The sequence below is a fragment of the Glycine max genome, chromosome 10, assembly GCF_000004515.6.
Source record: "Glycine max cultivar Williams 82 chromosome 10, Glycine_max_v4.0, whole genome shotgun sequence".
NCBI classification, from domain to species: Eukaryota; Viridiplantae; Streptophyta; class Magnoliopsida; order Fabales; family Fabaceae; genus Glycine; species Glycine max.
In genome coordinates this window covers 9673578-9683370 of record NC_038246.2, presented here as the reverse complement: position 1 = coordinate 9683370, position 9793 = coordinate 9673578, and the positions used below count along the sequence as shown (strand labels likewise).

The 9793-nt window shown below is 27.4% G+C and overlaps 1 long non-coding RNA gene across 3 annotated transcripts; it reads left to right on the top strand.

Annotated features, from left to right (window-relative positions):
- Positions 1-4664: 4664 nt before the first annotated feature.
- Positions 4665-8702, top strand: LOC100786126 (uncharacterized). 3 transcript variants are annotated; one of them, XR_416285.4, is made up of 8 exons: positions 4665-4929; positions 5052-5085; positions 5174-5187; positions 5884-6050; positions 6185-6262; positions 6358-6426; positions 6523-6612; positions 8214-8702. It is a non-coding gene; the product is annotated as an uncharacterized lncRNA (long non-coding RNA). The 3 variants fall into 3 exon arrangements; XR_001383077.3 differs by having other exon boundaries at positions 6523-8702; XR_001383078.3 differs by lacking the exon at positions 5174-5187 and having other exon boundaries at positions 6523-8702.
- The last annotated feature ends 1091 nt before the right edge of the window (positions 8703-9793 follow it).

Sequence of the window (9793 nt, the reverse complement as noted above, 5' to 3'; positions counted from 1 at the left end):
GGGAAATATAAAAATATTGACTGAGGGGCTCTACACCTAATGCTAAACCCACTTAATTCTTTGGTGCCTATAAGATTTGTTGGTCTCCTCTCTATATATAGGGGAAAAAAGAGTTCACGAGGTTATTTTGTCCAACGTATGACTTAGAGAATTTTTCATGATCAAGTGACCCACTTTGAAGTTGATTTTCTCTAAGAAAGAAGCTGATTTTGGTTTCTAAGGTGTATGAATGAATTGCAGCTTTTTCAGCAAGCTTTCTAGAAATGCAAAAAACACCTCAAACAAACAACTATAACTCAAGATATGACGTGATCTATCTAGGGTTGTCATTATAAAACTAACATTAGATTTAGACAACTTTTCAAGCATTTTAACTATAAGAAGTTAATCTAATATTCTTCTAACACCAAATTTAATATAATATAATAAAGACGACAAACAACAACAACAAAATAATAATAACAAATATTTACAGAAAATATAATAGAATGGTCTTAATAAGAATTCTCCTTATGATATATTTCTAGTACTCTAAACTTGGGGTGTTACAAAACTCGTCGTTATTGAAAGTTCTTTTCACATAGATCTCATATGCAAAATTTCATATTAATTCAAAATCATTCGTTATCTCTTTCATATAAATTAAAATCAATGTAATATAAATATTTAAAAATATATTAAAATATTGATCATTTGATTACTTCTTGTTATCGTTCAATGTTGAAAAAATTGGCGCAAACAATCTTGGTAATACTAGATATAATTCAACGGTTGGATCAATAAAATCATATTTTATATCAAGTTATCAAAATAGTATAATAGTTGTCAAAGTTGTACCAATATAATTAGATCTCTCTTAATTCCACTACTAGAAAAGTGGCATTTAGCGGCCAAAATCAGCGACCGAAATGTTTCTGTCGCGATTAGCGACCGTATTAGCGACAAACAGCTTCTGTCACAACTTGCCACCGAAGTTGCGACCGAAATTATTTATCGTGACTAACTTAAATCAGCGACTGATTTAGTGATCGACGTGAAGTGTTGCAGAATATTTTGGTGACTATTTCGGTCGCAAAATATCTATAAATCAAAATTAATTTAGCAACCGAACTAGCGACCGAAGTGGACTTGGAGATAGTGACTGAATTGTATTAGGTCTCTAGTTTATGATGATAGCGACCGAATTGAATTCGGTCTCTAGTTTATGATGATAGCGATCGAATACATTTTCAATCGCTATCTAACAATTTTGAGGTCTGCAACTCTATTTATTATTTTCTAAAATATTTATGAAACTAAATTTTTAATTTATTTTAACTCATAATAAATATAAAATATACTTAAATGCATTTTGTAGTTCAAAAGTATTGAAATTAATATATTAGTAATATTTTTAAATTAGCAAACAAATATATATATATTTTGTAAATCATAATAAATATATAATATTTTTTATTATACTATTATAATTTTTAATAAAATTAAAATTTAACATTTACATTATTTGATTAATATAAATAAATCATGCTTATCATTAGTCTTTTAATTTGTGCTTTGTACAAAATAATTGTTTATTTTATATATTTATTTGAATATTATAATAAATCAATACCCTTTATATCATGAAAATTTGTAATAATCAAATTTTGTAAAATTAAGTATTTTAAAATCTGAGTTTCCTTATATTTCAAAATTCATTATCTGAGTCACTGATTCTAATCATTAACTGCTAAATCTTAAACATTGACTAAACTAGAAAGTTGATCAACATTTTCTTAAAAAATAAAAACTTTAAAAATGATTATGAAAAAACTAGAATCATGATCCTTAGAATGAAAAAGACATGACTTCTTTACCACTACACCAAAGTGTTCATTTGAATATATAGTGGAAAATAAAGTATTAATATAAGTTTCATGTGAAAATATTTGAAAATTCAATTTTATTATTTTTTTAATTTATTATATTTTTACAATCTTATATAATATATTTTAAAATATAAGTTTAATTACTCATTTGGTTCCTATAGTTTCATCATTACCTTTTAGTCCTTGTAGTTTTAAAGTGATTTTTTTAGTCCATATGGTTTGCATTTTAATTATCTTTTAATCCTGTAATTTGAAAGTGATTTTTTTAGTCCTTATAATTTGCATTTTAATTTCCTTTTAGTCACTATAGTTTGAAATTTGTCTTTTAGTCCCTATATTTTATATTCTAATTATCTTTTAGTCCTTACCATCAAAGTATGAGTAATATTATCAATTACAATTAACTATGAAATATTAGTAAGTATTCATAACTAATTTATTGCAAGATAGTTTGTAATAAAAAAATAGTTGATAATTTATAACTAATTTGTAGATAATTATTTTTATATATTTTTTGTGGTATTAAAAGGTAATTAAAATACAAATTATAGGAACTAAAAAAATCACTTCCAAACTATAGGGATTAAAAGAAAATTAAAATACAAATTATAAGGACTAAAAAGATCACTTTTAAACTATATGGACTTAAAAAATTACTTTCAAACTATAAGGACTAGAAGGTACAAATCGTGAACCTATATGAATCAAATGAGTAATTTAACCTAAAATATAATATACAAGATTGAATTATATTTTCACACTAATTAGAATATCTATGTTTATATAAGTTTTATTTTTATTTTATATTATATTTATCTTCTACAATAATGCTTGTGATTTAGTGACAACATTTTTTTAAATCTAAATTAAGACATCATGTTATTTATTGTAATATAGATAAAAAAAATACTGTTAATAAATCACATACATAAATATTTTAAAAAATAGAAAATACAATCATTTTATTTAATTACATATCTTTACTAAATAATTTAATTCTTTTAAAAAATTACGTACCTAATTAAATAAATTTAAATATAAATATGACTTTAGTGTAATATATGCACTAATGATTGATTAAAACTCAATAAAGCTCAATAAGAACTTAGTATAACATATATAGTAACCAAAGCTTATTAATTAACTAAAAGTTATTAGTGCGTGTTCTCGTCGTGTGATGCACATGTTAATAAATTAATATTTTTTCATTTTAAAAAATTAATTTAAGATTAAATATATTTTTAAAAAATAGTCAAATTAATTATATTATGAGAAAAAAGTCATGCACTAACATATATAAATGTGTATTATACTCTTATTTTTTTTAAAAATCCTTTTTTTTAGATACCACTCTCAATTGATTATGTAAAAGAGTTAAACTCATGTTTTTTTTTAATTTCATATATTACATGTTAAGATCCTTTTTTAATTATCTTGTATAAAAATAATTATTAAATATTATATTGATGAAGTTATAAATTAATTTAAGAAAAATTAATAAAGACAATTGAGTTATAATTAAGTTAGGAAAAACTAATAAAAATAACAAAATTTTATCCACACATATTACCCACGAAATATGCATATGTCGAAAATATAAATTTTACATACGAATATTACCCACCAGATGTGTTAATCCACTTCAAGCTGGTGAATTTTTGGGTTGAGTTGCACTGGGCCAAATTTGAGACGAGATGCTATTTTCATGGTCCAACCCAATCCTCTACGAACCAAATGGGACAACTCATGGGCTCATTCATTTAAAAAAATACAAAATAAAATTCTAAAAAATTATTTATAGAAATATTTTATCTCATGCGAGAGTATTTTTAACTATTTTTCTTTTCTATGTTTTTAGATATTTGGTCAACTTTTTTATCTTCTTTAGTATGCCATTAACATTTTTATTTCTAAATTACATTTAAATATATTTTTAAATAAGATATCAATAGTTAAAATAATTTTATATCATAATATGAAGTATTTTTCATAAATAAAAGAATTTATATTTAAACATATAATTTTTATTTAAATAAATTGATATTACTTAAAGAGAACTAGAATTTGTTTATATTTAAATATATAAATACTAAAAGTGAATTTAAGCCAACTTATAATAATTCAAATCCAATTAAAAAAGAACTTATATCTTTATCGATGTAAATTAACATGATGATACATGTACTGATAGCGTAAAAAATATATACTTTCAATTAATCAGACTGATCATTAAAATAATTATTTTAAGAGTATTCAAATTTATCATTTTATGAAAGAAAAGAATGCATTTTTTCTAATAGTAAATTAAATTTAAATCTAGTAGAGTAGAATGTAAATAATAGGGGATAATATAATTGAAGATATCCTATAGCTATGGTTGTTTGTCACTGAAATCCAGGGGTGTTACAAACCCTGAAACGAGTCATTATTATTATCAAAAAATTTAGTCACAATTGATTACTATTTTTAATTACTAATATTTTTTTATCACCGGCTTATTTTTTAGTTGACATAATAATACACACATAATATTTTTTAAATATTAAAATGAACTCCACTTAAATAAATACATGTTAATTCAAATATAAAATTAAAATATAAATAATCCATCACATGGTTAATACACTTAAACATAATAATAATAATATCCAACAATGCTATAGCTCCAAAATGTTATACATTAAATCACACTAACAATTTTGTTTATTATTTATGTAATTTAAAATCCTTATTATTCTTGATCCTTCTACTAACTAAAAAGAAAGGGTTTCTACCGAGAGAAAAGGGAAACACGTTTCTTCTACCACTGCCCTCTCTTTCTCTCTTGCCAAAATGAATTACTTGATTTGTTTTCAATTAAAAAATCTCCTCTATTTTCTTTTTCCAGTTCTCCTTCATATTGAAATTCCCTCCATCTACTTCCCTTTCCCGTTTCTCCTTCACACAGACAGAAGAACAATGTGTTGTGTGTGAGTTTCGTTTGGCCTCTGCCAATTTCATCTTCTTCTTCTTGAGCATTTTTTGATGTTCTCCTCGGGAATCTGAACTCATGCTACTTGGGGTATTTTTTTTCTCCTCAGCCATTTTCGTTTCCTTCTTTTTGTGCAGTGAGTTTGTTCGTCTCTCTGACTTTTTTTTCTTCTTACCATTTTCACCTTATCTTGTCATCTCACAACGATTCAGCTTCTCATTACCTATCTTCTCTGTTGTACCGTGTGTAAGTTTCCTTTCTCATCCTTTGTCTTTTTTTTTCTTCTCACGTTTTAAAAGCATTGTAATTTTTCTCTCCTCTTTTCATATCGCAGGACCGTGTACTTAAGTAAGTTTTCATCTTTCTTTGTTATTGGTGGTTTAATTTTGGAAAATTTCTTGTGAGGTGTTTTTCATATTTCAGGACAATTATTTTTCTTTTTGATAGCTTACTTGAAAAATGGTGATATTGCTTTTACAAATCTTAGATATATACTTTGTCACCAATAAAAAGGTAATTAAGTTGAAAAGTTTTTTGGAAAAGCATGAATCTGGTCCAGTGGTTCTTTTTTCTGACATTGGCCAAGATAAAGAAGGATCCTGCTGTATGAATTACTGTAATAAGGAAATTAATTCTTCAACCACTAACTTGTAATATATGTTTCAAAATGGCATTCAACCTTAACATTGATGTGGAATTTTAGAATGGCTTTCAACCTAAAATTACTAAGTTCTATGGCTAGCTGGCTAATTAATTAACGTGAATTTCTTCAGTTTGGTAAATGCCTTCAACCAGAAAAGGAGTACGGTATATCTTTGATCAATCATCTAGGATTAAGTACTAGTTTTTAGTTGCGGAATGGGTGACAGAATCTGCTTTATATTTTTTTGGATAGAACAATACAATCATATATGTTACTTGAGAGGATTGGGTGCTATAAATGCTTATTTTTATTACAAACTCCTTGTACTTTTGTAGTTATATCATAATACAGTTTCTTCACTCTGGCTTTACATTTGATTTCATTTATTTTTGGACAATAAGGGAAAGGCAACAGGAGGAAAATAAACTTGAGACAGAGAACCTACCAAAGCCAAGGCAAAACCAGCTGACAAAGAAGTGATTGAGAAAGAGAATGAAGTTAGCGTCAGTTTTCTTAATATTCAAGTTGGGTTAATTCGCAAATCATGGAAGCATCCATCTGCAGATAGGTCCTTTGACAAACTATCTGAAAAGACTTTTATAAATATAAAAAAATGTTAAACTGACAATAATAGAGTCTGATGCTTCTGCATTTTGATATGTTTGACGTGAATGTTAATATCAATGGACTTAAACTATGCAGTTTGCTAGTTGAGGAGGACAAAGTGCGGCAGGTTATTAGTGGGGTTTGGCAAAGTACTGCAATCCTGATGAGTTGACGGTAATGTAGTTTCTTAACTGCGTGCAATGGTTAGTTGTATTCATTTTTCATTGTAATTAACTCTTATGTTTCTGCTGTTTGATTTCATTATGTAGAATCGTTGTGTTGTACTTATAACAAATGTCAAACCTGGAAAACTACGGGATGTGATGTCTCAAGGATTGGTATTGATGTTGCATTTGCTAAATTGCTTTGCGGTGTGTAGCTTTTGATGGTCAAGTAATCTTAAAGGGATATGTGCATTTTGCTCCCCTTTGCAGGTCTTATGTGCTTCGAATGAAGGTCCAACCATTGTAGAGCCCTTGCTTCTCCACAAGGATCACAAATTGGGGAGGTATTTCTTTTTCTGGGTAAGCTATTAAAAATCTTTTAGATGAGGCAGTCAACAATGTATTTCATGGTTGAGTGACTTGTTTTATCCTCTATCTAAAATATTTAGAGTAAATATCTCTATTTCATCCAACTATGTCTTGGTAGCTCAAAAGTTCATAGTTTGTCGTGGTCTATTCCCTTTCTAAATTTGGCTACTTTTAGTTAGACGTGGGTAATGATCAGGTCAAGGTGGAAACGGATTGAGTTAAGTTAGGATTTAAGGCTTGAGCCTGTCCTACTTTACAAATCAAAGGTCTGAGCTTTGCCTTGTTTACTGGATATGGGCTTTTTTAAGGCTTGGCTTGACCTTTTAAAAGTTTGGCTTAGCTTGGAAGTTTATTTAAATGCCTACTTTGTGGTAAAGGTCTATTGAATTTGAATAAGTTACATACTTCTAAATAGGCTAATGAGTCTACACTTGTATGCAAGCTAGTGAATATAATCCTTTAAATAGGCTAACAAGTATATATTAAAGTATTATAGTAATAAGTTAATACAACAATAATATTATTATTATGGAATTATTGGTATTTATTTAAATAGGTTGGTCTGTTGAGCCAAAAAGACTTTTTGAATGACTAGAAGACTAACCTTTTTAACTAAATAAGCTTTTACAAAAGTCTTGCTTTGACCTTTTTAGCAAACAGGCCTAGCCTGATTTAGGCCCACTGTGGACTAAGCCATAGGCTCTTGACAAGCGATTTGACCTATTTTTGTCCCTAGTAATGGGCTAACCTGCACTGATCAACCCAACCTTAAACAATTTGATGAAACAAATCAAAGTGGGTTTGGCTTTGCTTTAGCCAATCTAGGTTGAGAAGTTGGCATTATCCTTTTTACTTGGGATTTTTAGGGGGTTTTTTTATAAAAAAAAATTATATAGTTTTGGATATGATTTAGACTTTTGGGTATGAAGCCATGCAGGCTTGAGACTTTTTTAATAATTAAGTAAGAGGGCTAGTTTTAGAAAAAAAAAATGTTTTTTTTAACATTTAGTTGGTTAGCAAGTGGTTTAGTGGGATCGCAATTTGTTTAATCTACAGGTTAAATGAACTGGTTTGTAAAGTTGTGTTTAAATAAACCTGCTAATTGCCCAGTTTTAATTTTAATGACCCATAAAAAAAAGATGTCTGGTCCCTATCTGTGCTGGTTGTAGGTTAAACTAGCAAAGTAGAAAAGCAGAGACAAATTATGTTTGGGTACCCATTTAGTTTTGATATATCCTCTTCATATGATAGTTTCCCAAATACCTCATGACTTTGTTATATACCTATATACCTTTTATTGGGCCTGGAGACATCACTTTAAATATAATGGTAAGATCGAATTTAATGTAAGGATCAATGTGCCAGCCAATCATCAGGCAAACTGAAGTATCAAACATAGATATATAGTGGCCCCATTTTAAGGTATATCATGCCAATTGCAAATACTTTTTTGTTCCAACTGTATAGCACTTGACTAGAAACTTGCATGTGGTTCAAATTTTAGTTTGTAGCACTTGTTTTATTGTTCTTTGGATATAACTTACCGTTCTTGAGATCATTAATTATACCTATGCTTTGTCATTCTAATTTAGGATTGACGGAAAGCCAGAAGATGTACTAAACCCAAAAAAGAAATAGCCAAATAAGATTACACCGGTATTTTCTTTGCACTCGTTGCATTTTTAAAATTCATAACTCTTGTTTTGTTTAAGGGTGAAGATTTAACATTCAACATGAGTCTAAAGGTGGGGAACATGAGTTTAGTGGTTGCATTGGAACAGTATATCAGCTTCTTTTGGATAAAGTTCCTGGATGGATGAAAGATATTTTTTTTGTGAGTTTGTATTGTTAAGGCATAGTGTTTTGTTATCTTTTGAAGATCAATTCTCATTGTAGTTTAACTAGTAAGTTTTTTTCTTTTCTTTTAACCTATTCTTATTTTTTCTCTTGTTAAAAATCATAGTAATGTTATATGGTGCAATTTATGGCTTTAGGAGTGTACAAATAGTTGTTAGGGGTAATTGTAAAAATTTCAATTTTTATTATTTTTATATAATGTGATTATTGTTGAGATTATTAAATGCATACTATTTTTTATTTGTCATTTTTTTATCTTCATACTATTGGTTTTTATTTTTCTTTTTCATTGTTTCTTTTATTTTTATAACTTACATATTCTTTCAATTTAAATGTTATTTTCCATATGGTATTTAAAAAAAAATATGAATGGAAAAGCAGTAGTGAGCATAGCTAGAAGATTTATTATTATTTATAAGTTTGATTATATAATTTAATTGAAAATTATATTTATATTCAATAATTATTAAGCAGATAAAAAATGTAACAAATGAAAGCACAAAAAATATAGCATTTAACCAAACAACATTTATAAACTGAAATTAATTATCAACTAGTGACCGAATTAGCAATCGAAAGTAATTTCTTAAAATTTTAATTTAAAATAAATTATTCAGTAATGACCGAAAGTAATTTTTTTAAAATTTTAATTTAAAATTATTTATTCATTAGCAACTGAAATAATGACCGAATTTTATTTAAATTTATTTATAATTAAAATTTTTGTTATTTATTAGCGACTGAATTGGCGACTGAAATTTTCGATTGCATAAATAATTCCAAACAAAATAGTAACCAAATAAATAGCGACCTAATCTATTTTCTTGTGACTGACATTTTGGTGGTGAAATAGCGACCGAATAGTAATTCGGTGACTAATGACTTAGCAAGTAACATGTTTGCGACGTAGAAATTTCGGTCGCTATTTCGATTATTAACACTTTTAGTGACCAAATTTATTCATTTAGCGACTGAATTTTTCGGTCGCTAAATCGTGTTTTTTTTGTAGTGTTTTCATATTATCCCAATTAATTTGTTATCACAAAAGAAGTAATTTAATTTTTTGTTTAAATAATTTGGTATAGATTACTAAAATGGTTGTTTGTGTCTTTCTGATTGAGAGACATATCAGAATGACTAATTCATTACATTTAAACGAAGTTATTGAAAATTCCCGCAATTAAAGCAATCGATAATGGTTGTTTAAGCATTCTATACTTCCTATTTCGTTTTTCTAGTTGGAGCCATAAAGGATATAATGCCGTTTATTTAACGGTTTCATCATGTTCAACAACTAGACGCAGCTAGTTATCCC